Genomic DNA, 25,737 nt, shown 5'->3' on the forward strand with positions numbered 1-25,737 from the left:
GGGCACGGCTGGAGAGCCAGCTGGAGAGCCCGCGCCCTCTGCAGCGCTGCAAACACACCTGAGGGCCAGCTCCCGTCCTCTCCTCCAGGACGCCCGCACGGACTGCGCTCCCCGGGGCTCCAGGGCCCGCCCCAGCCGCGGTGCATGCTGGGCCCTGGCCTTTGCGCAGCCGCAGACCCGGCCCTGCGCGAAGGTCCGGTGACCAGCCAAGGTTGGTGCCCCGGTTCCTGGGCTAACAAAAAGAAAGCAGGGTGTGGCGACCCGCGCCTTCAATCACAGCAGAGGCAGGCAGATCTCTGTGAATTTGTATCCTTTGATTAGTAACAACAACAACAAAATCTAAGTGATCTGCTGTTTGTCCAAATTGTAAAAAAGACTTAGGCGAGTTTTCACTAATGGCTCTCTATGTAAAATATAGGGACTGTATTAGTTCTTTGTGGGGTCCAGTTTTCAGCCCTAAACGAAGCTTAACAAGTTATTTCATCGCTGTTGCTCAGAGTGGTAAGTGTTTAAAAAGGAAGGAAAAGACGTAAATTTTAGATTTGATTACTATTCTAGGAGCTGAAGAGAAAGTTCAGTGGCTAAGAGCACATATTGCAATTCCAGAGGACCTGATTTCAAATGCGCTGTTTATTTACCTGGAAATTGTACAGTATCTGTCCAGTCCACTTTGTTATACCCCAGACAACTGTTTCATGTGATCTGAATATATCTGTGTGTCTGTCGTCATCAGCCCCTTCTCCCCGGCATCATATATTGAAACCAAATGTGATAACATTAAGAGGAAAGGTCTTTTGGTAGTGATTAAATCTGGAGGCCTCCACTCTCACAAAATGGGATTAATGTCCTTATAAAAGGCCCAAGGAAGAACGTTCTCTGATTCTGCCATGTGAAGCAGAACTAAAAGGTGTTATCTGGGGCTTGGAGAGGTGGCTCAGTCGTTAAGAGCACTTACTGCTTATACAGACGGCCGGGGTTCGGGGTTCTGTTCCCAGCGGCACCCATGTGCTTCTCCTGCCTCAGCTTCCTGAGGACTGGGATCCAAGATGTGTGTCACCAATCCTTGATCCAACTCTTATTCTTGAAGTGTCCTCAGCCCTCTTTTCTTCTCTGGCTTATTTACATCTGCAGTGATTGCATACATGCAGAGGTCTAGATGTCATAAATTCTGGATTTCCATTTCAGGTCCCCTGTCCTTCTTAACCCTCCACCCCCCAGGCATGTTCTTAACGAAGGGCTCATGCATCAACTTTTCTGTCCAAAGCACTCTCTCCAAATGGCATCAGAGCTTATGATCTGGTCTTGTCTTCAAATCCTAGTTCATGTACCACATTTTCAATAAAAACCTACAACAATGCCCTCATTTAAAATAGAAACCAATTTCTAATCCCTCTAAGCATAGTCTGTTTTTCCTTAGGACGTGTCACTTTCTGACATGCTACGTAAGTTATATGTGCACTACTTATTGTTTATAGCTCTGCATTTCTCACTGGAAGGTAAGAGTCCACCCAAGACCAAGGATGTTTGTTTTTGTTTTTCCACACAGGGTTTCTCTGTGTAACAGCTCTACCTAACAACACCTCAAACTCAGAAATCCTCCTGTCCCTGCCTCCTGAGTGCTGGGATTAATGGGATGCACTTCCCCCCCCATCAGGAACAAGGATTTTTATCAGCTTGGGTTGCTGATGCCTCTCCAGAATGATTTCTGGTAGTGTGATATACTGTAGAGGACAAGAAGTCCTTGTGCTTGCTCACAGATAAGCACTAGGGAAGCCAGGAAGGTTAAACACACAGGGTTGTGTTGTGTGATATTTTGATCGCGTTCTGACAGTAAAGTTTGTTTTGAATTAGAGGGCAAACAAAATTAACCATAGAGGTTTTGAAGGACTGAGGACAGATAGAGAGACAAGAAGTAGTAGGGCGGGTCTTAGAGAGGACCTTGGGCCTTTTGGATGGAGGGATGGGAGAGGTAGGAGATCACTGATGGCTTCTCTGCCATTTCTCTGATCATTCTGGTTCTTGACTGCCAATGTTGTATTAATAAAGAATAACTGGAATAACTGGATAAACACTTCACCTGGTGTCCAACCTGGGGCACAAAGTCATGAGTCAGCCACTCGGCCCTGGCTTGGAGCCACAGGAGCCACAGTCAAAGCTGCTGCCACCACTGGCCGACTTTCCTCTCCTGCCCCAAGCCCTCTGGGATTTCCTCTTGTAGCCTTTCTACAACAGTCTCCAGCAGTGGCCAAACTCCACATGTGCCTGGGCCCCAGATGCTGGAGTTAGCTCCCCCACACTTCTGCGTGTTCCCCTGTGTCTGCTTTTCAGACCACTGGCCCTCTCCATGAGACCTGGACTCCCTCCTCAGGCTACCACACTGTTAGCCACCTCTACATCTGCTCAGGCTTCTATTGTTGTCGCAACCACCACACACTGTCAGCTCACAGCTACACACTAGCAGCTGCAGCTGCGCTCAGCCAGGCTGTGCACTGACTGTGTTCTCCACCGACTGTGCTGCACAGCGACAGCCAGCCTCACACGTCACTGTCATCGTCATCAGATCTAGTGAGGCAACTGGGAATTCCCAAGGGGGGGGGCAATTAGTTTTTGGGGTTTTTTTTGTTTGTTTGTTTTTTTAGTTTTTTTTCTCACATTAAAAATGGAAAACAATATTTTGATGGAAGACGATGTTAGGTCTCTGTATGATTCCACAATGGATGGTTTGAAAATGGAAAAACTAAATGAAGGGATAATTAACTTAGCTGGGATTTACATAATGTTAATTATAAATCATTATCAGTTTGGTAATTCATGTTTTATCCCTAAAAAAAGTTGATATTGATGCCAAATACAAAAAAAAAAAAAGCTGACTGACAAGATACAATCCTAAGAAAGACATACTAATGAAATTAAGAAAAATATTTACACACAAAGGAGTTTAGAGCAGAAACCACTGCACCACTGCATTATGAAACTGAAGAGAGGCCCAAGGTTATTAGAAAACAAACTTAATTTACTATTAAGTTACTATTCAAGAACAACTACCAGATGATAGGCATTCCCAAGACTATTCAGAAGTTAACTGGGATCCTATAGAAATGTTAGATTTGCAGAGATTTAAGGAAGCAATGGTTTCATATGGTATGCAATCACCTTTTGTGAAGCAGATGTTAAATTCATGGGCCACTTGGAACAGAATTATTCCACAAGACTTGAAAGATGTGGTTACAGCAGTATTGGAAGCTGGTCCTGAGTTACAGTAGAGAACCTGGTGGAGAGACGAAGCTGGGGCCATTGAATGAGATAGGATTAGAGGTTATGAGATTTTCCAAGACCAAATGCTTGGTGAGGGCCTCTATGCTGATGTGGAAAGACAGATTACATTTGATGATCACACTTTGGTCTTATGCTATACAGCAGCTTTGAATTATTGAGACAATATTGAAGAATCAGGAAAGAGGTCTGAGCCATTTACTAAAATTATACAAGGCTTCAAAGAAGCCGCCACTGGTTTTTTACAAAGATTGACTTCAGCTGTAAATAGAATGATATCAGATCCAGAAGTTAAATGAATATTAATTGAATCTTTGGCTTTTGAAAGATGCTAATTCAGAATGTAAAAGGGTGATCAGACCTTTAAAGGCAAGATCAGCACTTAAAGATGAATGGATTAGAAATACAGCTGATATTGAATCTCATGCTTATGATGATGCTTGGGTAGAAGAAGTAACTTCTAAAATGTGTTACATTGGGGAAGAGGTTTTGCTTTTGTTTCCACTGGAGAAGAAAAGCTATGGATACCATCAAAATTGATAAAGATTTGAACAGGAGAGACCTCTTGATTAGAAGATGCAATAGTTTATCAAATAGTGTAACCATTCAATCTAAACTGACATATAAGACTAACAAATGCTTTTCATTTGATCAGATATAACTTGTCAAAAAGGAAACTCCCCAAAGTTAGGGTTGGGACAGGGTTTTGTTTTCATCTTTCCAGGAGAATGAAAGTATCCAACTAAGGCATCTAAAGACCACTGGACAAATGAGACATCTGAAGAAAATGGACGAATCATCCAGAGAAAATGTCCCAAGAAAATAAGTAAATTGGCCTAATGGTATATCACATTTCCAAAAGGATACAATTCATAAATTTTCTCAAATATTTGTTTCTTGCTGTTCTCTATAGACATATAAAGCAAATTGTCTTTTTGTAGCCCCAGTTCAATTAAAACTTAAAGCTGACTTTGGCATTGGAGCATGGCTCTCTCCTTCTCTAAACCTAACCATGCTTGTTAAAGGAAAATCTAAAATCTATCTCATGTCAGAAGAGCCACCTGATATGGGACAAAAGAAAAACCAGAATTAAGGGACTATTCTATCGACACTAAACTCATAATTCTTTCGTTTTATTTTCACTCTTTAAAACTTTTCTTAAGATATAAATATTATCTCAAAATTTATAAGATTAATATATATATATTTAAGCTTTCTGTTGTGATATTAATAGTCATATAGAGTACTAACTAATTCTAGAAAATGCTTCATCTAGCTTCCCATACATAATTTTGGGTCTGAGTCTCTATCAGGTAACTAGGAACTAAGTTTGTGTACTCTGTATGTACTTAACAACTTGTGGTCCTTTAACCTTTTCAAGATCTGCTGCATATGACATTTAAAATGTTTAAGTTTTCTGCAGTGAACTGTGACCATTCCTAACAGTAACTCTGGAAGTCTCCAAAAGGAGGATGGGGTCCCACAAATGACGATTCCACATGGATCATGGCAATGCCTCTAAGTTGACAAATACCACCCAAAGATTGGCTTTGGGCTACAAACTGCTCTGGACAATTTCAAGGTGGCCAGCTGAGATGTCCAGCCTCATGCATTACTCCAGCCAGGACTTCAGATAAGCCCTACACTTTCCCACTACACAGAGATGGCAACAAACAATACAGCTAGCTCTCCTAGGACTTGACCATTATTTCAATTTTCCAGGGTCCCCAGAGATGCAGTTGTCATACCCCCTCCCCAGACAATAGTAAGCAATCTAGGGAACACAATGCCCACATTCCCAAGAGGTGGGGTGAATGTTTTTTGGTCATTCAGTGGATATTTGTCATCATTTGGGGGGGTGGTGGTTACAAGTTGCTATTGGTAATGGTCAGGAAAAAAGCTGAATAAAGGAGATTAGATTCAGGGATCTCATTCTGAAAAGATAAAGGGGGAATATAGAAATGATACAATAAAAGGGTATGCTATGGGAATATGCTGTGAATGTGTGTTGCTCTGACTGGTTAATAAATAAAATGCTGATTGGCCAGTAGCCAGGTAGGAAGTATAGGCCAGATAAGCAGACAAGGAGAATTCTGGGAAAAGGAAGTCAGAGTCAGGAGTCGCCAGCCAGACACAGAGGAGGCAAGATGACAAGGCAGAACTGAGAAAAGGTACCAAGCCATGTGGCTAAACATAAATAAGAATTATGGATTAATTTAAGTGTAAAAACTAGTCAGTAATAAGCCTGAGCTAATGGCCGATCAGTTATAATTAATATAAGCTTTGGAGTTATTATTTTATAAGCAGCTGTGCAGGACACAGAAAAGCTTCACATTGGTATGGATTTTTGTATATTGATACAAATTTGAGGTTATTTTTGTTATACTGTATATATGTTTTTACTCTTCAGATATTTTTGTATATTGATACAAATTTAAGGTTATTTTTGTTAGAACATACTGTACATACATTTCTACTCTTGTTTAAGGTATTGTACCTGTGCAGCTCATTTAACAATATAATATAAATTTCTAGTCTTTGAAAGTTATTATTACAAACTATTTAGGATAATAAAGAAGTACATGTTGGTATTTAGTCACCTATTACAATCAAATTTGTAGTCATGTTTGATATGTTTTCAAGGTCAAACAGATATATTTTAGATAGATAGGTGGTCTTCATACACTCCAGAGATCTACAGAATATGGCATTTGAGATGTTTTTAATAATATAAAGCTTTTTATGACAATGAGACATGTCTGCTCCTGGCAGCACCAATCTACATCAGAGAAGATGATAGGCATTGAAAAAACTCTATATGGAGTTTACTTTCTTTGTGGCAAAAGTTAGTCACTGGGCAAGAAACTGCCCTTGCTGTAACTGCTGACAGTGTGCTGCCCATACTAGACAAGCAGGACACAAAAGAAAGTGACTGCCAATCTTTGCCAAGACAAAGCAGGACAATCCTTCAAAATTCCTGCTTCACAGAAAAGTCTGTCAGGTATTCTAGGCCAGTAGGCTGAAGATGGATGTCCCAATGTTATAGAGGAACCTTTGGTGACTGACCAGGCAGCCAGCTGTTTCTGTCATTTCTTAGGTCTGGAAGTTGTTTGCTCTGTACTTCCTGTTTACTCAGGTAATATATCCTCCTCAGGTCTCTGATGGAGTTGAAGACTAGATAGTTAATAATTATAGTTTCCCTTGTTAACAAATTCAGAAAAGAAACTCACAAAAGAAGTGTAAAGAGTGTAAGGTTGAGAGACATAAAAGGATAGTTTTGGGTTGGTAATACAAGTTAGGATGGAAAGTGTATTTGGTACAAACTTTGGATTCACCAAATTAGGATAGATAATAGAGTGTTTTCTCTGAAATGGACTGGACATTGTGAATGTAATTCTTACCTCATATTTGTTCTTATTGAATATAGTTTTATTCTGTTATAGTTAAAACCTTCCCTTTTTATTTAGACAAAAAGGAGGAAATATCATGTAACATTTTGATTGCATTCTGACAATAAGGTTTGTTTTGAATCAGAGGGCAGAGCTAGCTACTAGCTGACCAAAATTAACCATAGAGGTTTTGGAGGACTAAGGACAGATAGACAGACATGAAGTAGTAAGTCAGGGCTGAGAGTGGATCTCAGACCTTTTGGATGGAGGAATGGAAGAGAGAGGAGGTCATTGATGGCTTCTCCGCTTCTCTGATCACCTGGTTCTTAACCCAATATCTGACTTCCAATCTTTTGTTGATAAAGAATAATTAGATAAATGCTTCCAGTTTGTCTCCTCCATAGAGGAGCTGTATGCCTGTTTTCCACCCAGAATCCTGGAGTGGATATAGTTAACAGCCTGGTGATCTGTGCTGTCTGTAGGGCTCAGCCACATCTGAATCGCCCAGACTATTATGCTTATCCCAGACTCTCCCTCCTAGACCTTTATCTTTAGCTTTGTTTCTCAATCATTAGAATACATCCTTAGGGGAGATGTCACATATACTTTGTAGCTTGGCGACCTCTACAATGACCTTGACCAGACCAGATCCTCCCCCTAGATCTTTAAGCTATATAACTCATTCTTATGGAAGACGTCACAAGTAATTTGCAAAAGAGTTTCAATGTAGTCAGACCTTAAGCTTTATTGTGCACATGGGATTGAGATAATTGTTTTTCCCATAATTGTACTTCACATAAATACCTAAAAGTTTGACCTGACACCTGCTTAACCAAGTCATGTAGAATCAGATTTCCTTCTTGCCTTGTGTGGATAGTTCCCCTGCCAGCACTGGTGTCTGCAGAGACCCTACAATATACTAATTAATGAAATACTGATGATATATGTCTCATCCTCCTTCATACAGTGCATAGCAGACTCCACTGAACGTTAGTAGCTGGAAGATCCACAGTACCAGTGGACTTCATTTCATTACAGTTCTCGGTTCTATTAGTTTCAGGCTTTGGTCTTCTGGGTCCAGGCTAATCAGTCTGTCTGAGAGGCCTTTTCTAGAAATAAATGTTTCATAGCTAACTCTGTTAACCAGGCTGTTTATCCAGGATGCTTGTGTGTTACTACGATTTATAGTTACTAGAATGTGGTTGTTGGCTTGTGCTTTTTAAAGGTGCCTATATAATTCAGCCTCAAGTATACTGAAATTAAACACAAGAATATATTTGGCAACTCTATAATGGCCTGACTCTCTGATTCATGATTTCCTAGAATTCCTACATAGAAATAGGTTTGGTTTACATCTCTGATGAGAGTCAGAGCATTCCTAATTTAGAAGCTGTAAGAAAAGTCATGATGAAAAATTCCATAAATAAGATTGTTAGATTGAAAATATATGCTTCAACTTGAAAGCATAGAATCAATAAAAGTTATTGTGTGTTTCACAGACCTTTCACATTGGTTCCAGAAGGGCAAACTGTTTGAGATGAAAAAAATAACTTAGTGTTTGGGGAGATGTCTCTGTTCCACAAAGAGCAGTGGACTCCCTAGCCACCATGGCTTGAACGCTTCAGTAGTTCCACGACAGCAAATATATCTCCATAATCGTGCTGCTCAGTTGCAGACATCAGCAGGCATCTTCTTTGAAAGGTCCACTGAATGTTTTTTGTTTGTTTGCTGCTTCATCTTTGATGGTTTTTTTGTTTGTTTGTTTTATTTTTGAGGCAAGGTCTCACTATGTAGAGTTTGCAGCCTTATACTCACAGAGATCTGCCTGCCTCTGCCTCCCAAGTTTTGGGATTAAAGGTGTGCACCCCAAGCCTTCCATGCCCTATGCCTGATGTTTTTAAATTTCACGTTATAATTCAAAAGGAAACATAACACCCATACACATGTTTGTGTGCACATGCACAAAGACCAAGCAATTGTACGAAGAATCTGAGGAAAGCTCTTGAAGCTGTTTTCAAATATCTCTCAACAGTTTTTAAATATAAAAAAACAAACACAATTGCTGTATTCTTTGTCAATGATGTGTGTGTGTGTGTGTGTGTGTGTGTGTGAGAGAGAGAGAGAGAGAGAGAGAGAGAGAGAGAGAGAGAGAGAGGTTTCTGTTTTTATAGCTAAATACCTAAGACTACCAACTTATATGAAGTAAGTTTAATTTGACTGAGCTTCAGTCCATATTCATGTGACCCTGTTGCTTTGGGCCTACGGCAACACGTTACATCATGTTGGTTGTGTGTGTAGAACAGTGGGCCTGTTTATCTCATGTCATCTGAGAAGCAGAGAAATGGGAAAGCACCCGGGGTTCAGATCTCCACCTCAAATCTCCACCTTTGATAACCTAACTGACCGCCATTAGGTCTACCTCTTTCAAAAATGACACCACCTCACAGTAGTGTCATGGCCTAGAGACCAGGTCTGCACAATACAAGATACGAACTATTTCTGTATATAAATTCTCATTTTAAAATTAGATTAAAATGACTTACTATGTTGCAAACAGCAGACTTGCTTTAATGAAGCCATTATTATATTGATAACAGCTGGTTAGCCTTGGCAACATTTCTATTTTCTTGTAAGTTTGAATATGTAAGAATATGGCTTAGACAATGAAAACGGGACAGTTTTCCACTCAAGCACTAACAAAGGTGTTGCCCTATCCTACTGTACTGGCCTTGTTTGTTTGTCCTTTTCGACTTAACTCTCTCCTGGTTCTAGCTGACCCAGCAGAATCCATTGTTTCCACTACAGTTGGCATAATGGATCCCTGAGGCTAGTTATAAATTCAATGCAACTGTGAGTTCCTGAAAGTTTAGACATTCTTCTAGATTCTTAATTTTGTCAAAGGAAACTACCTTCAGTCCTCAGTCATACACTAAAAACAACCACAATGAAAACAACACATTGATACATGTCTGTCAACAAAAATTTTGAGATGTGTGGTTCAGTGAAGTAGGCCAGGCCTCGCTCCAAAGATCTTCAAGCTTTGTCTTAGGGATTGTCGGAAGGGAACTACGGTAAGTAAGATCTCTCTCTTTGCCCCCTGCCTTGGAAAAAGGGGCTGTGTGAGCTAGAAACCTTATGTCCATCACTTTCCTGGTAGTCTGTCCTTTCTGAGGCAGCTGGAGATCTACCAGCCAGTGTTTCTTCTCTCTTCCCTCTGACTCTCCATGGTTCTGTGGAGAGATGAACTCCAGAAAAATAGGAGAGCCAAAGGCAGGGACTGGACATTGAGAAATATAGTATAGGATGTTAGATAGGAGAAGGCAGAGGGTAAGTTTCTGGCCAGGAATTATCATTTTTCTGCCTGCTTCATTAATTCACCATAACATAGGCAAATCTGGCCAAGCAGAACTGCAGTGAATGGTGCCTGGTGTACATGGAAGCAGGCATGTTTAATATTGCATTATCTGTGTGGCAGAGACCACACTGGATTCTCCCCCAGACCCTTATCAAAGCTCATTTTTTTCCCAATCTGCAGAACCTATCGTGATGGAAGGTGTCACATGTACTTTTATAAAGAGTTTCAGTGTAGTCATTCTGTTGTTTATTTATCTTACTAATAAAGTGGTAGACACGTGGATGGGCGGGGACTGAGGAAGACATTCTCTGTTGGCAAACACCAGGATTGCAGACTCTTATGGGAAGCTGAATAAAGGACCAAAACAAAACAAAACAAAACAAAACAACAACAACAACAAAAAGCCAACATGGAGCCTATGAAGTAGCCACAGAACAAGGCAAAGGAAATACCATCACATACTACATACTGCTACAGTATCCAAAAGACACCATGGGGAGGCTAATTTCTCTGGTTCTCCTGGAGCTGGAGACCAAGTCCAGGGCATTCACTACTGAACTACACAGTCTTACTATATTGCTCATTTGAACTCCCAGGATCAAGCAATCTTGTCTTAGTTTCCTCAGTATCTGGGACAATGGCCATGTGCCATGACACATACACCTTGCTACTTACAGTCTTAATAAGTTTCGTTAAAGCCATGTATATTCTACAGATGTATAGCTGTAAAATGGAAGAATGAAACCATATCCTGTATAGAAACTCCATAGGGAGCTCTGAAATGGCTAACGGTAAAAGAAGGGAACATATTTCAAGACAAGATAAACAAGGCTTTCCTTTTTAAAACACATCATTGCTTTTTGATGTGTGTGTGTGTGTGTGTGTGTGTGTGTGTGTGTGTGTGTGTGTACACGCACCTCCATGCATATGTGAAGGTCGGAGGACCACTCCGTGGACTTGTCTCTCCTCTCTCCTCTTGCAGGGTTATCTGCAACCTCCACTGTCAGCAGAGTGGCGGCTGGAGAGAAGAAGCTGGTTTGTTTCAGCATGACTAAGTAGCCTGTATTGGTTCAACCGCTGGAGTCTGACCCCAATAAGTTTATTTTAGGTATATTTAAGCACAGCACAATTTGGTAAAAACTTTTCTGGTATCAATTAATTCCATGTGTATAATAAAGCACATATAAATCTCCTTGAGGAACAAAGTAAGCTAAATAAATATGAGAATGACCACATTGAAAGTCTTTATAAAAGTACATGTGACAACTTCCATCATGATAGGTTCTGCAGCCTGACTGAGAAAAATGAGCTTTGATAAGGGTCTGGGAGGAGAATCCAGATAGTGCAAAGGTCACTAGGCTATAAAACATGCCTGCTCCCAGCCCTCTGGGTGGATTACAGGTTATGCACTCCTTCCCTTGAAGGAATAGCATTCCAGGCTCCTCTAGTGCGATCTATGAGCACAAAGACCTCCGTGCTTCCCACAGCCTTTATGTGTTCCAGGATTGATCTCGAGTCATCAGGTTTGATCAGGCCTTTACTTCTGAGCCATCTTACCAGCCTAAGCAAGGACTTTGCAAGTAGGACTTTAGTTACTCAGAGAATTATCAAATTATTAATTAAAAATATTATATTAAGGACAATAACAAAAACGAATCAACCCAGTCAATGGGCTAATGAAATGGGTAGTCCACAAAGAATGAAGTAGAAACAGCCAATAAACATGAATATTAAGCATTTTTATTACCAGTCACGATGAGAACTCAAGGTAAAACCACAGTGAGATTCTCTCTCACCTCAGTCAGCATGGTGGTCATTAAGAAAACAACAGTACATGCTGGGGAGGATGTGGAAAAGGAAGTCATTATACACTGCTGGTAAGACTGTAAACTAGTCCAGCCATTATGGATGTCAATATGGAAGTTCCTCAGAACACTAAAATAGATCTTCCATGTGACCCAGCTATTCCAGTCCTGGATATTTCCCCAAAGCATTGCAAGTCAACATATCACAGAGATACTTGTGCATCACTGTTCAATTATTAAGTTATAGTATCAACCTAGGTATCATGTGACCACAGAGGAGCAGCTACTGAAAATGTGGTGAATATGCATAATGAAAATTATTTTCAGCCATAAAGAAGAACTAAGTTATGTCATTTTCAGGAAGAAGGATACAACTGAAAATGGTCATGTGAAGCTAAGTCAGTCAGATTGGAAAGACAAATACTGAATATTTTCTCTAATTTGTGGTTTCTAGATTTTACATAGATACAGAAAACCATGTATGTAGCCATCAAAGTAGAAACAAGACTGTTTATCAGAACAAGAAAACTGATAAAGGGAAAGGAGGGAAGGGAAAGGGAGAATTTATAGAAGGGAAACATGCTCAAAGTACATTCTGTACGTCTAAAAAGAGGACTGGAGACACGGCTCAGCTGCTGAGAACTCATACTGCTCTTGGAGAGAAGCAGAGTTCGGTTCCTAGCGGCCGTCAGGTGGCTCACTACCTTTTGTACTCCAGCCTCATGGGATCCTGTCCTCTTCCAGCCTCCTCAGGCACCTGTCCACATGCACACACCCACACTCAGACACACATACATACACATAATTAAACATAATTTGGGACTGGAGAGATGGTTTAACAGTTAAGAGCCCTGGCTGCTCTTCCAGAGATCCTACGTTCAATTCTTGGCAACCACATGGCAGCTCACAACTGTCCATAACTCTAGTTCTAGGAGATCCAACATCCTCACACAGATATACATGTAGGCAAAATACCAATGCACATAGAATAAAAACAAATAATTTAAAAGTGAGCTGGGCAGTGATGGTGCATGTGTATAATCCAGCACTCAGGAGGCAGAGGCAGGTGGATCGCTGAGTTCAAGGCCAGCCTGGTCTACAGTGAGTTATAGGACGGCCAAGGCTACACAGAGAAACCCTGTCTAAAAGAAAAACCAAAATAAAAGTCCATATGTAAGTACTATGCACAATGAATATATACTAAATGGAATTTTTCTAAAGAAATGTTAGTGGATGGCAAGATGTCTTAACAAGTAGAAGCAACTTGCCTCCAAGCCTGACAACCTGAGCTGAGTTGCTGGAACCCATATGGTGGAAGAACTGACTCTGACTCTCACAAGTTGTTCGCTGACATCTGCCTATGCACCATGGCAGCACATAAGCACATGCACACATGCACATATATGCATACATATGTAGTAAATGGAAATTTTAAAAAGAAACCCAAAAATAGAAATAGGATATTACAAATAAAACATTTTTAATGATACAAAATGCAGCCAGAGAATTCAAACCACACTGACAGTGGAAAAGACTTGATTCTGGAAGATTAAATTGGTAATGAGGATTTACACGAGAGATTCCACAGTGGAGAGAAGAGAGAGAGAAGATGACGAGCTCACACACTAGAGGACCTAACAAAGGAGAAGAGCAGATACATAATGTAAAGGCTACTCTAGATGACCAGAAGACCTGCAGATGCACACAGAAAGGAGCAACCATGCTTTTGGCAAAGTAAATGACAGGGATCTTACATCTGGACATGGCCAGACAATGCTTTGAAATTACTAGGTTACATGAGGTGACCCACAAACAGCTACAAAGAAAGAAAGATGTTACCTAAAAAGAGCAAAAATATCACACTAGCCCCAGGCTTCTTTGGTTGCCCCACTAAATTACGGGAGGTGATTCTTCAAAGTCCTTTTTCTGCCAGTTGAGAGGCAGGAAGGACTGGCAATCAACATCAAAGTGAAATAAAGGCACAGCCCTCCTTGTGTGCTGGGCGACAACCCTACCACCCTCGCTGCATCCCCAGCCCAGCACTTTAAAAACACTCATGTATGGCTCATGGGTATATTTCTAATTGTTCACTCAATTCATAAGAGTGAGACTACCATCTCAATTATAACAATGTTAAGGCCCTTATTCTATTGCCAGAGAGCATTTCAGAAAAAGTGTAGCTGTCTACATTTGCACTATATGAATTTGAGAGCAATTTTACTCAACTGTAGTCAACTTTAGATTTTATAAATTTATCTTTATTAAAATGAATATTTGCTTTATATTTCTTTACTTACTACTACACACACTAGTTTGCTGCTCACTGTATTTTTGGCCATTTCTATTTCTTGTTCTGATAACTTTGATTTTTTTTTTGTCTAGTATTTCTTATTTACCTGTCAGCATTCTTCTGATTGATATATAGAAGATACTTGTATATGAAGAATATAAATACATGTCCTAGCTCTTAAAAATATTACTCCTCATCTTCTTTCCTATTTTTTCACATTATAAATATTTTAATATCGATAGTTAAGTCAAAGAATGTGTATATACTTTGGTATTTAACTTGGAGTAGATAGTCAATCAAAATGAATAAAGATGTAATCGTGGTGGCGATTAAGATAAAATAAATTGAACTATAAATATGAGATATATTCAGACAAGTGATGCATCGCCCTCACGTAAGCCAAGGTCATGACAAGGACTCCAAACTTCAGCCTCATGGGAATGACACAGATCCCCACCCCACACTCACCCCCACCCCTCCGCCCAGGGTGAGGCTCAGAAGGATAGCAAAGCCTTCCTAGGGGATCTGAGTGTAAATGTTGACAGAATGTATAGAAAATGTCACCATAGCTTCCTCCCCCTGGAAATGTAGGAGCTGAAGATGACTCCCTGCAGAGACAGCCTATTGAGATTAGCTAAGCCCTCCTCCTTGTTGACCTGTATGTAATAACCCCACCTCCATGTGCCTCTTGGTCCAACTGTATATAATAAACACACTCTGCTTCCCAAGTCTGCAGTTTCTCCACCATAAAGCCCAGTCCACCTGACTCTGGCTTTTCGGTGTGTCTGTCTGTCTGCCTTTCCTTCCAGGCCCCAGTGAGGTCCATTGCTGGAACAGGTCAAGGGACTCAGCAATAACCAGTCACACTTGCTTAAAACTGTGCTTGGAAAATGCAGTCATTTTTCTCCCTAAAAGTTTTCCGTATGTGATGTTTCCCTTCATACAGAAGCATTACTAAGTCAGGGCCCATTCATCTAATTATTATGTCCAAGAAAATGTCAAGACCACATTACCTTCAAATGTGTGTTAAAATGACCGCTAACTTTAAGGAAGAAGGCCACTTTGAGCATGGATGAAGGTGTTAAATTGTGATGGCCACAAGCCAAATGACGCTGGCATGCTGCACGTAGGCTGGCGTGGTAACATGTGCTGACTCAGGCGTTTGTGCCACAGGCAGCTCAACATGTTCTCATTTCCTGCTTAGCAATTTTTAGATTGACTTAGCTCACTGACTATGAAAAGCACAATTAGCCCACACACTGTGCTTGGATTGAGCTTTAATGTAATATGCTTAGAATTTCAACTTGATTTTTCCATTACAAGTGAAATTTAGTTCCAAGCAAGTGTTATCTGATGTGACTAATAATAAACTTGCATAGTATAATAATAATCATGATGACGATGCTAGGAATTAGTTTTCTAATGTAATGCGATTGGTTACATATGTGATAAAGGTGTGTGCACGTGGCCTGCAAGCTTCAGGGTTTTCTTGTCCCTGCCTCGGCTCTGACTGCAGCACATGGCACATCTGGCTCTACACAGGCTGCGTTTTAATTTTGGTCAAACAGAAAAATATTTCCCCCAACTAGTCTTTTTGTCTTTTCATCTTTTTATGGTATCTTGAACATATCTACATTCTACATTTATAATAGCCAAGTTATCAATCAACATTTTATGACTTCGGCATCCATGCAATGGTTAATTCTCATTGTCAGACTGACAGGGTCTGTAATCACCTAGGAGACATACTTGTGGTGTGTCTATAAGGGTTCTTCTGGGGAGTAGAGGCAGCCTTCATTCAGGTAGTACCACCCCATGGCTGGGGTCCCCAATCAAATAAAAAAGAGACAAAACAACCTAAGAGGGCATTAGCATTACTAATGGGACACCAGCATTCATGCCTGTTTCCTAGCCACAGACGCCACGTGACCAGCTGCCTCAACTCCCACTGCCATGGCTTTCTGCCATGGTGGAGAATGTCCCCTTATAAACCAAGCACCACAGTAAGTACTCAAGCTGCGTCTGCCAGATATTTTCTCACATGAAGAAAGGAAGGAACAGAATCTACTTTCATGGTTTCCATATGCTGCCCACCAAAGATCAATACAATGCCTCTCTCTATGGTTCTTTTGATGTCACTGATCTACAGAGGTGATTATCTTATCTGCCTACCAACATTCTATATGACATCCTTTCCAACATTACCTTGCATTCCTTAAATAAGTTGTCATATGTTATTTTAATACATGACTGAATCATTTTGGAGCTTTGCCACAATTATGTAAGTGGTATTTCAGTGATTTGAATAAGAATGCCCCCCCTTATATATTTTAATGCTTAGTCATCTGGGAGTGGCATTATTTGAGAAAGATTAGGAGGTGTGGCCTTGTTGGAGGAAGTGTGTCACTAGGGGTGGACTTCAAGGTTTCGAAAGCCCACACCAGACCCAGAGTCTTTCCCAGTTACTGCTTCAGCACCTGCCGGCATGCCCACTCCCCACCATGACGGTGATGATGTATTAAGCCTCTGAAACTGTAAGCAAGCCCCCAAGGAAATGCTTTCTCTTGTGAGAGTCACCTTGGTCATGGTCCCTTCACAGCAACAGATCAGTGACTAAGGCAGGCACTCCCATAATTTCTATGCTGTATTCGATTAGATTTTAATGGCCACATCATGTTAGCTTCTTACATTGTGTGTGATAGCATTTCTTCTTTCTTCATATTCTAAAATGATTTAGTGACCTTGATCAGCACTAATTTGAGACAGTGTCTTACTATTATATAAGCTTAGTAATCTATGTAGATCTTATGAATCAATTTGCTAACTTGTATTGAAGTCATTCATTTTATCCAGGATTTGAGTTGCATTTGTATGAGGTTGTACAAAACCCTACCATATGATGTTAATTATGTTCATTTCTATTACTTCCTAATTAATATTTATGCTTTTTCTAGCACTAAGACCATGGGCTGGGTAGACTGTTTTAGTCTTAGGAATCAGCTTTTTAGATTTTTTCCCAGTTCTGTTTTTCTTAAAAACTGATTTAAAGTGTTTTTTTTTTTTAATTTACATTTAATGTGTGTATGCTTATGTCTGTGGATGTGCATGCCACAACATAATGTGGAGGTTAGAAGACAACTTGAGGGAGTTGGTTCTCTCCTCTCACCATGTGGGTCCTGGGAATGGAACTCAGCTCATCAGTACCTCACCTACTGGGTCATCTCACCAATCCTTCTTACTCATCGGGCACCACCTTTGTTTGCATTAATTCCTTCTGCTTTATTTTGGTTTAATTTGATGCTATTTTCTTGACTGTGTGTCTCATATAACTTACTCCAAATAAGACACTGCAAAAAGAGACTTTATTTCAACTTAAGAATTGTTAAAGGAGATGTTTTTGCCATTTGAAACTTACCAGGGAAATTTGAGTTAAGAACGAATCAAGAATTGGAAAGAACTCAGAAGCACAAAAGGCCCAGTTACCCCACTCGGGAATAGCACGCGTTATTTATAGAGGTGAAAGGATGCACAGAATTAGCATGATTGGTTCTGCCCTTTGCCTTGTTGGGACATGGTCTGGTCATTTGGAAGCTCTAGGTTGGCTGAAGCCTGGCTGCTCATAGTTGGCTGAGACTGGGCTGTTGTTGGACTCCAAAGTTACATTTGAGTTGTTAGGCTGCAGCTCCTTACCAGGACCTCAGAGCATGGTTCCAGCCTCCTGACTATGTATTTTACAAGGTAGATTATTTTTGTGTAGTTTAAGGAGCTGCATCACTGATGCTAGAAGACACTTTCATAAGGCAGCATGTGATGTTTAAATGAGGGTGTATTTCAATTGCAATTATTTTCAATTAAGCTCTCTTGCTGGGAGCAGAGGTGGGAGAGCTTGATATTGGAAGAAAACAGGCAAAGCTCATTATATTTTATATAGAGGAAAGGTAACTTGTGGCCACTAGAAATAGACTACACAATGATAGACATACAAGTCTCATGGAGCTATGCCAGAGTCAAAGTAGCCTTGTTATCAGGTTCTACAATATAAAACCAATATAAAGATCATCAGGAAAAATGTACATAATCTCAACTTCAAAAGAGCTCCTTCAAGGCCGAAGTCCTCAGCTAACCCCTGCATCCCAAACTAGTACAGAATGAGTACACAGGAGGATTATGGTGTGCTGGGTTCCGGAACTATTCTTTTTCAGATAGGGTCCTTCTCTGTAGTCCTGGCTGATGGGACTCATAGCACCCCTCTTGCCCCAGGCTCTCAAGTAGTAGGACTACAGATGTGACCAACATGGGCTTAATCACATCTCAAACATGTTGTCATGTTCAAACTGAAAAAAAGAATGTTTTTAGCCAGTAATAACCAGTTTCCCATTTTTTTTTTTTTTTTTTGCTAGAAGCTGAGGCATCTTAATAAACAATCTTACATGTGATGTCTTCGCCTGTTTAAAAGCTCTTTAAATGTTGTTCAAATCTTAGATGGTCTTTTAATAAAAAACCCAGAGCCAGATATCAGGGTGAGAGCTGAAAAATCAGAGAAGCATAACAGCCAGCCACTAGTTCTTACCTGTACGAAATCCTCAGCCTAAAGAGAGTAAGTTCCTGTTTCCTCATGCCTTTATACACCTTTCTCTGCCCAGACATCACTTCCTGGGATTAAAGGTGTGTGTGATTCCCAAGCAAAGGCATGAGATCTCAAGTGTGTGTGTGTGTGTGTGTGTGTGTGTGTGTGTGTGTGTGTGTGTGTAGGCAGTTGTGAGCTGTCCAGTGTGGGTGCTGAGAATTGATCTCATCCTCGTTACCACTGAGCCATCTCTCTTGCTCATAGGTAATAGGTTTTTGTTTTGTTTTGTTTTTTTTAAATATGTGATCCCTCAGGCATCAAAACAAAAATGAGACATGGGATTGCTTCTAACTGAAAGTTTCTGCATAACAAAGCAATCAACAGAGCTGACTGACAAAACACACTGAGAAACAATCTATGGAGTGGGAGGATGGAGAAAGGAGGAGAGAAGGACATCAGGGGCCAGCCACCCAGCCACACAACCAACAACAGAGTAAGAAGGAAAGAAGGGAATAGAGAACAGAGAAAGATAAAAGGAGGAGAGAAGGACATCAGGGGCCAGCATAAAGCCCAGAGGCAAAAGGTGGACTGGATAATTTAAGAAAAGCTTGCTAGAAACAAGCCAAGCTAAGGCCAGGCATTCATAAATAAGAATAAATCTCCGTATGTTTATTTTGGAGCTGGGTGGTAGGCCCCAAAAGAATAAGAGTTAAAAACAAAACAAAACAAAACAGAACAAACCTCACCCAACTACAGTCCTAATTCAATCCCGTAATGAAAACAAAACAAAACTGTAACTACCATAGGATCCAGCAATCCTACTGAATCTTTTGGGTATCTAAAGATAATGAAATCTGTCTCTCAAGGTTATCTATATCCCCATGTTTGCTGCATTATAATTCACAATATCCAAGATAAGTGTCTACTCCTCTGAAGAAATATTCTCTTCTGGAAGAAGCTCAGAAAGTTATAAGATTTACAAAGCCCTTCCCCACATTTACATGTTGGGGAGACTGTAGAAGGCAAGGCTTGTTGCAACAAGATGTGGAGGGAGCTCCAGGATGTAGCTTTTATGAGTTATCACTGGCGTGTGTGTGTGTGTGTGTGTGTGTGTGTGTGTGTGTGTGTGTGTGTATGGCACAGGGGGAGTCTGCTGGTGATGCAGCTAGACTTGGATGGAATAGTTTCTTTGGTTTGCCATTGGTGCCATCCTGATGAAGAGGTATTTGTTTAGGTCTCCCCAGGAAAAGTCATACAATACAACTGGTACCTGGGCAGGGACTGACAGAACCGAAGATGAGCTGCTGGGGTGGTGGTGGTGGTGGCGGCGGTGGCGGCGGCGGTGTTTGCTTGCCTCCTATAACCAGTGATAGAGGCTGAGCTGAGGGCAGTGTCTGTGGAGTAATCCTGATACAGTCCTTATCCTCTGTGGCACAGCATGGTGTACCTCCTTGCTGTTGAAGTAGTTGCATGCTCCCTGATAGAACATGCTGCCAAAGCTGAGCTGTCTGAAAGTGCATCTTCCTTTGGGGTAACGTTGAAGTGACTCTTCCCTATATGGTATGTGCTAGTATGCATCCTTGTTGGATGGGGTCCATTTTACAACTATCTCCCAAACCGCTGAGGGATTAGAGAATACACTGTAATTGCCTAGGGTTGAACATACGGGACAAGATTCTAAGCGAGCTGTGATGGCTGTTGTGTGGCCTTTGCAGTGGCCAACAAGACATGTGCAGTTGAGGCGAAGCTGTTTGCAGGACGAGTCTGCCCATGTAAGGGCAGGATCACAGCAGGAGAAGCACGCAGATGCTTTCCTTTCTGCACTGGGCTCTGATTTGGCAGGGAAGGTGGGAAAAGGAAATATGGGGAGGAAGTGCTAGCTTGCCATTTGGTACAGCTGGCAGGGTGCAAGGGAACCAGTACAAGCTAGAGCTAAAGGGTGCTTTCTGATCCAGAAACTTGGGACCCAGGAAAGAATTAGACAGTGAAGAGGGAGGCAGCGAGGTAGGAGATACCCTCCAATCCAACTTTTAATAGAGAGGAAGGGAAAATCCATGATTCAAGCATGCAGGCTGGGGCTTTAATAATGGTTCAGTGTAAGAATCCACGATCATCAGGAAACACTCGGCATTTAAACTCCTTTAATTGGGGGTAAAACGTTTAAAGAACGAAAAGCCTTGCACAAGATGGCTTACGAGGCTGAGCCGTATGGGGATAGATGGGGTTGGTCTGTAATATACTACACAGCCTGAAGCAATATGAAAGAGAAGGTTCAAGTGAGCCCTTAGAGACACTAAGTTATCACTGGTTGAGCTCTCCGTAATTCTCAGGAAATGGAAGACACAGGATAGAAAGGATAGGCAGTAGCAAGGAAACTGGGCATGAGAGAGATGTTTGGACGCCACAGATGTTCACAGGACAGCTAGAAAGAGATTGGGTCAGCAGAAAACTGGGGACTCTGAGCCTGTGAGTATACAACTCCATCACGGAGAAGCCCGCAACAGTGTGGGTGAAGATGGAAAAAGCATTTCTGGAGCTCCTTTTATGGTAGGACACAATCTTTAGGAGGTAGGAGAACCCTTGGTGGATCTAATGATTTAGATTGGCACATAAGTTTGTTTTGTATGGCACTAAAGCTCTTGGGATATGAGAGAAGGGCAAAGAAGTCTGTCCAGGTCACTTGAAGGCAAATGTGATGTTTTAAGTACTGAGCTGGAGTTCCTATGAAAAAATTAACAGAATACCAAATGTAGTGCTAGTGAGCTTCTGAATGCTTAAAAGCCTAAATAATGTACACAAAGCATAAGTGATAAGATGGTGAAGGTGGAAAAATTAAGCTTACCACAGGGATGGGCAGTCATGCTCCAAAGAATGCAGTATACGTTTCTCCTGTGCAAGAAAGTAGAGTAAGATTGTTCATCCAGCTTGGGGCCCCTGCAGCAGCTGGATGGAAAGGCAAAGGTCAGGGTGTTGTTCTAGAGCCTATCAGAACCAGGGAGCTGGCTCTAGTGGCAGGTATGGCAGGCTATAGCTCAGCTTTGCGTTTCCTTGACCCTTAGCTGGGTGACCCTTAGTAGTGGTGGTGCACGTCTTTAATCCCAGCACTCAAGAGGCAGAGGGAGGTGGATCTCTGTGAGTTTGAGGCCAGCCTGGTCTACAGAGTGAGTTCCAAGATAGACAAGGCTACACAGAGAAACTGTGTCCCAAAAAACCAAAAACCAACCAACTAAACAAACAAAAAAGCCAAAACCAAACCCAAAACCAACCCCCAAACCAAACAAAACCAACAAAGTAACCAGCAGGGGTGGGAAATGTGCAGAAGCCCACAGTGACATCGATGCCACAGGATGAGGAAGCTGGAGGGCTCACAGCAATGACACGCAGGACCAGATGTATAAAGTCCCCATCTGGGTACCCAGCATTGCTCCTTTCAAGACAACTGACATAAGTGATGGGATAGTTTCCTGCACTGGTAGACTGATTCCTAAATGACCTGTTAGCCATCTAAGACACTCTCATTTGTAATGGGTAATGACAGGCCTTCAGGTGAAGATCCTGCCACCTTCTGTAAAGAGGTTTCATTACATAGTATTAGCCTTTGAGTATTTAATTTAAAAGATTTAAAAAGAGCAGCTGTAAGGACTGTAAAAATGGCAGTTAAGGAGATGATAAGGCACTCCCAGGAGCCATAAGGTTATTGAATGGAAAATCCCATTGTCAAGGATGGTTGGTTTCCCTTTGAGCTGTTGGTGGGGGAGGCTTCACAAACCATAAAGGCTATTATTTGCCACAGTTGTTGACTGCATACCAAAGATATAACCAAAGATGCAAACCATCTTTTGGTTGCCAGATATGGATAAATCAAGCTAGCCAGGAGATGGGCGCTTCCAGCTCAGCCTGCGATTCCTGCAGGGAATAAGCGGCTGCTGCTGTGGTACCAAGGGCCAGTGCGCAACTGTGTCTGGGAAGAAAAGTCATCACACATCTACAGCACCGCCGTCTAAGCTCAGGCAATGTTGTGAAAGAGAGGGTGAAGAATTTAGGGCCAGAGGGATGAATGGACAGTTGTGTGGGCGTTTCCCCACTGAACTCTTCTCTGCAGTGAGAACAGAAGCACATGCAGCTTCCTGCTCACGAAGCTGGTGAGGTGGCAAGGCCGCTCCCCACATAAGCATTAATGTCTCCAGCAGAATGAGTTGCCTGTAGCTCTGGAGGGGGCTCCAGGGATACAGCTCCCATGAGTCTTCACCCATGCTATGATGGGCTTTTCTGTGATGGAGTTGTATACCACGCTCCACTAAACTCACTGATCCACTAAGGTAGACATTGGGTAGAACCGTTTCTTTGGGATGTGCCCTAGTTAGGGTGAACAAGCATTTGTTTATGCTTACCCAGAAAAAGCCATGCAACATCTTGAAAATGGAGAGGAAAACATGTTAAACAGCTTCTGAAAAGAAGGAAGTCCTGTGATTTGTGGTATTAATGTGTTGTCTCATTAAGTGAAATAAATCAGGTACATAAGACTACATGGTCCCAGTTAAGTGTGGAATCTGAAAGTGTGGAACTCATGGAAGCAACGTGGAATGGTAGTTTCCAAGAGCAGCAGAAAAGGGAAATACTGGTAAAAGGCACAGATTTCAGTTACTGCCAGTGCACACAGCATGGTTACAATAGTCGATACATAGTTGAAATTCTGTAAGGGAATTGGTCTTAAATATTTTTATACACATAAGATACAGAAAATTGGGACAGTATGTGGGTATACACGTAAACACAACCTGTTTTCCCCCACAGTTATCTTTTTTATTATTAAAAATATTTTTGTAAGCAATTTTGATCATTTTATATATATATACACCAAACATTATTTAGTGACTTTTCTCTACAACATTTGTGTTTTGGGGTATGTCATTTCAAGGTGTGCATGTGGAGGTTCAGGACAACTTGTGGGAGTTGTTTCTCACTTTCTACCAGGCAGGTACTAGGGCTTGAACTCAGGCCATCTGGCTTGGCAGCAAGCTCCTTTACCTGCTCAGCCATCTCTTCAGTCCTATTGAGCTATTTAAAACTTTTTCACTGTCTAGCTCAATGATAAACATTTTTTAGACACACTTTTGAGATTTTACTTTATTTAATTAATTTTAGACAGGGTCGTGCTGTGTAGCTCAGGTGGGCTCTGAATTGTGGTCTTCCTGCCTTTTCTAGGTGTCGGATTACAGGGATACCACCACCAAGGCTTTCAAATTCTGTACTCTTAATGCAGACCCCAACAGGGGGAAGGAGGTTGATGTGGGCTTACCTCATCATTTACTGGAAAGGTAAGCTGCACCCCTAAAACAGCACAAGGACCTCAATACCGTTCCCTTACCAACACTGCCTTTACAAGAGAAAAGGGCTGCTTAAAAATGCCCGTTGTAAGGGTTTGGGAGGTTGAGGTAGGAGCCTGCACGCTGGCATACCCTCCTCTTATTAGCTAAGATTATACATCATCACTTTTCTCCAGACAACTTCTATTTCTGAGCATCCCTTTTCTCAGTCTCCTCAGGATTTTTTCTTGAATGTTTAACATTATTTTTGTCCCCAGCTCCTCGAATGTCCCCCAGGCATCTCAAACTCAGTATGTCCTTAATTAAACTCATCTCTCTTACACTCATTTCAATTTTTGGTCGATCAACCACCTAGGCCAACCCTATCAGAAAGCTCAATCTTCTAAGTTCACTTCTCATTTCTGTATCTAGTTTATTCCATTCTTAGATCACTCAAATACGTCCTCTCCTGTGTCTCCTAAGCTACTCCTTCCAGGTTTATTGTCCCAAAGTTCTTCTCCACTGTGCCTGCCTCTGTCACTCAACTCGTTACCTTATATACGGCTGTCAAGGCTGGCCACGAATTTGTAAACACATATGCACACACATGCACACACACACACACACACACACACACACACACACACACAGGGGGAAATTGGAGGGGACTAGCTGACAAGAAGGGGGTCAGCAGCAGTGCTGTGAAAAGGGTGGCATGAGGTGAATATGATTGTAGTACATTACACATGTCTATCATGTTGTCAGAACATTCTAAACTTGAAAGTGGTGATCGCTTCAGAATATGCTACATTAAAAATCATCGAGTTGTACAAAGGGGCAAATTGTATGTTATGTAAATCTTTTTTACCAATAAAGACTTTATTTAAAAAAATGTTGATAGTTTACCCACTGTGAGTTGCTGGTACTTATTTCCCCACAAACATAGACTGTGACCATCTACGTAGAGTTAAATCCAAATAAATGAATGTATAACGGAAACTTAGAAATGGTAAGTTTGCAGACTGTATTCAGTACACTTCACAATCCAGTTCCAGCTGATCTCCTCCTTTGTCTATACCCCCTCCCTAGATGCCCGCCCTGGACACCTTTCCTCACAGTGCTGCTGTGTTAAGACCATCCAGCCACCAAGTGAATTCTGGCTCATCCTTAAAAGTAGCATCAGATGTTATCTGGCTGCTCCAAGAAAGGGGTCGAAGAGCTGTGAATGTTCTCCAGACATTTTCTCATCCTTCTAAACAACCCAAGTCAAAATAAAAAATACTTGGAAGTTAAAAAAAAAAAAAAGAATTTTTCTTGGGATTAGAATTTTACAATCTCTTTAAAAAGTTTACATCCCTAATGGTTTGCAGCAAACTAAATAAAAACAACCAACCTGTTATGTACAGCACCAGGTCAGCAGCCTATGGCACTCCAGCCCATCACTGACAAGTTCTGACCTCCTCTGACCTCTTTCCAATGCGCTGTTGGTGGCTTCTCTTGGCTCTCCTAACTGAATATGTCCAACTATGATTTTACCATATGATAATAGTTTGTTATTTTTCTTTGGTTTCTTCCATTATATCGAATCATCCAGAAGAAGGGAAAATACAGAATATCCAATTTTTAAGTTTCTGGGGCCAACTCAACAGGTGAAGGTGCTTGTGAGCACGTCTAACAACCTGACTTTAGCCCCCAGGACCCACATGGTAGAAAACTGACTCCTGCAAGTTTCCTCTGACCTCCACCTGTGAC

General features: G+C 41.4%; 1 long non-coding RNA gene across 1 annotated transcript; it reads left to right on the forward strand.

Moving 5' to 3' along the window:
• Positions 1-189: 189 nt before the first annotated feature.
• Positions 190-25,278, forward strand: LOC118592268. Its single transcript, XR_004946060.1, has 3 exons — positions 190-501; positions 23,885-23,997; positions 25,075-25,278. It is a non-coding gene; the product is annotated as an uncharacterized LOC118592268 (long non-coding RNA).
• The last annotated feature ends 459 nt before the right edge of the window (positions 25,279-25,737 follow it).

Source organism: Onychomys torridus, chromosome 10 (genome assembly GCF_903995425.1).
Source record: "Onychomys torridus chromosome 10, mOncTor1.1, whole genome shotgun sequence".
Lineage (NCBI taxonomy): Eukaryota > Metazoa > Chordata > Mammalia > Rodentia > Cricetidae > Onychomys > Onychomys torridus.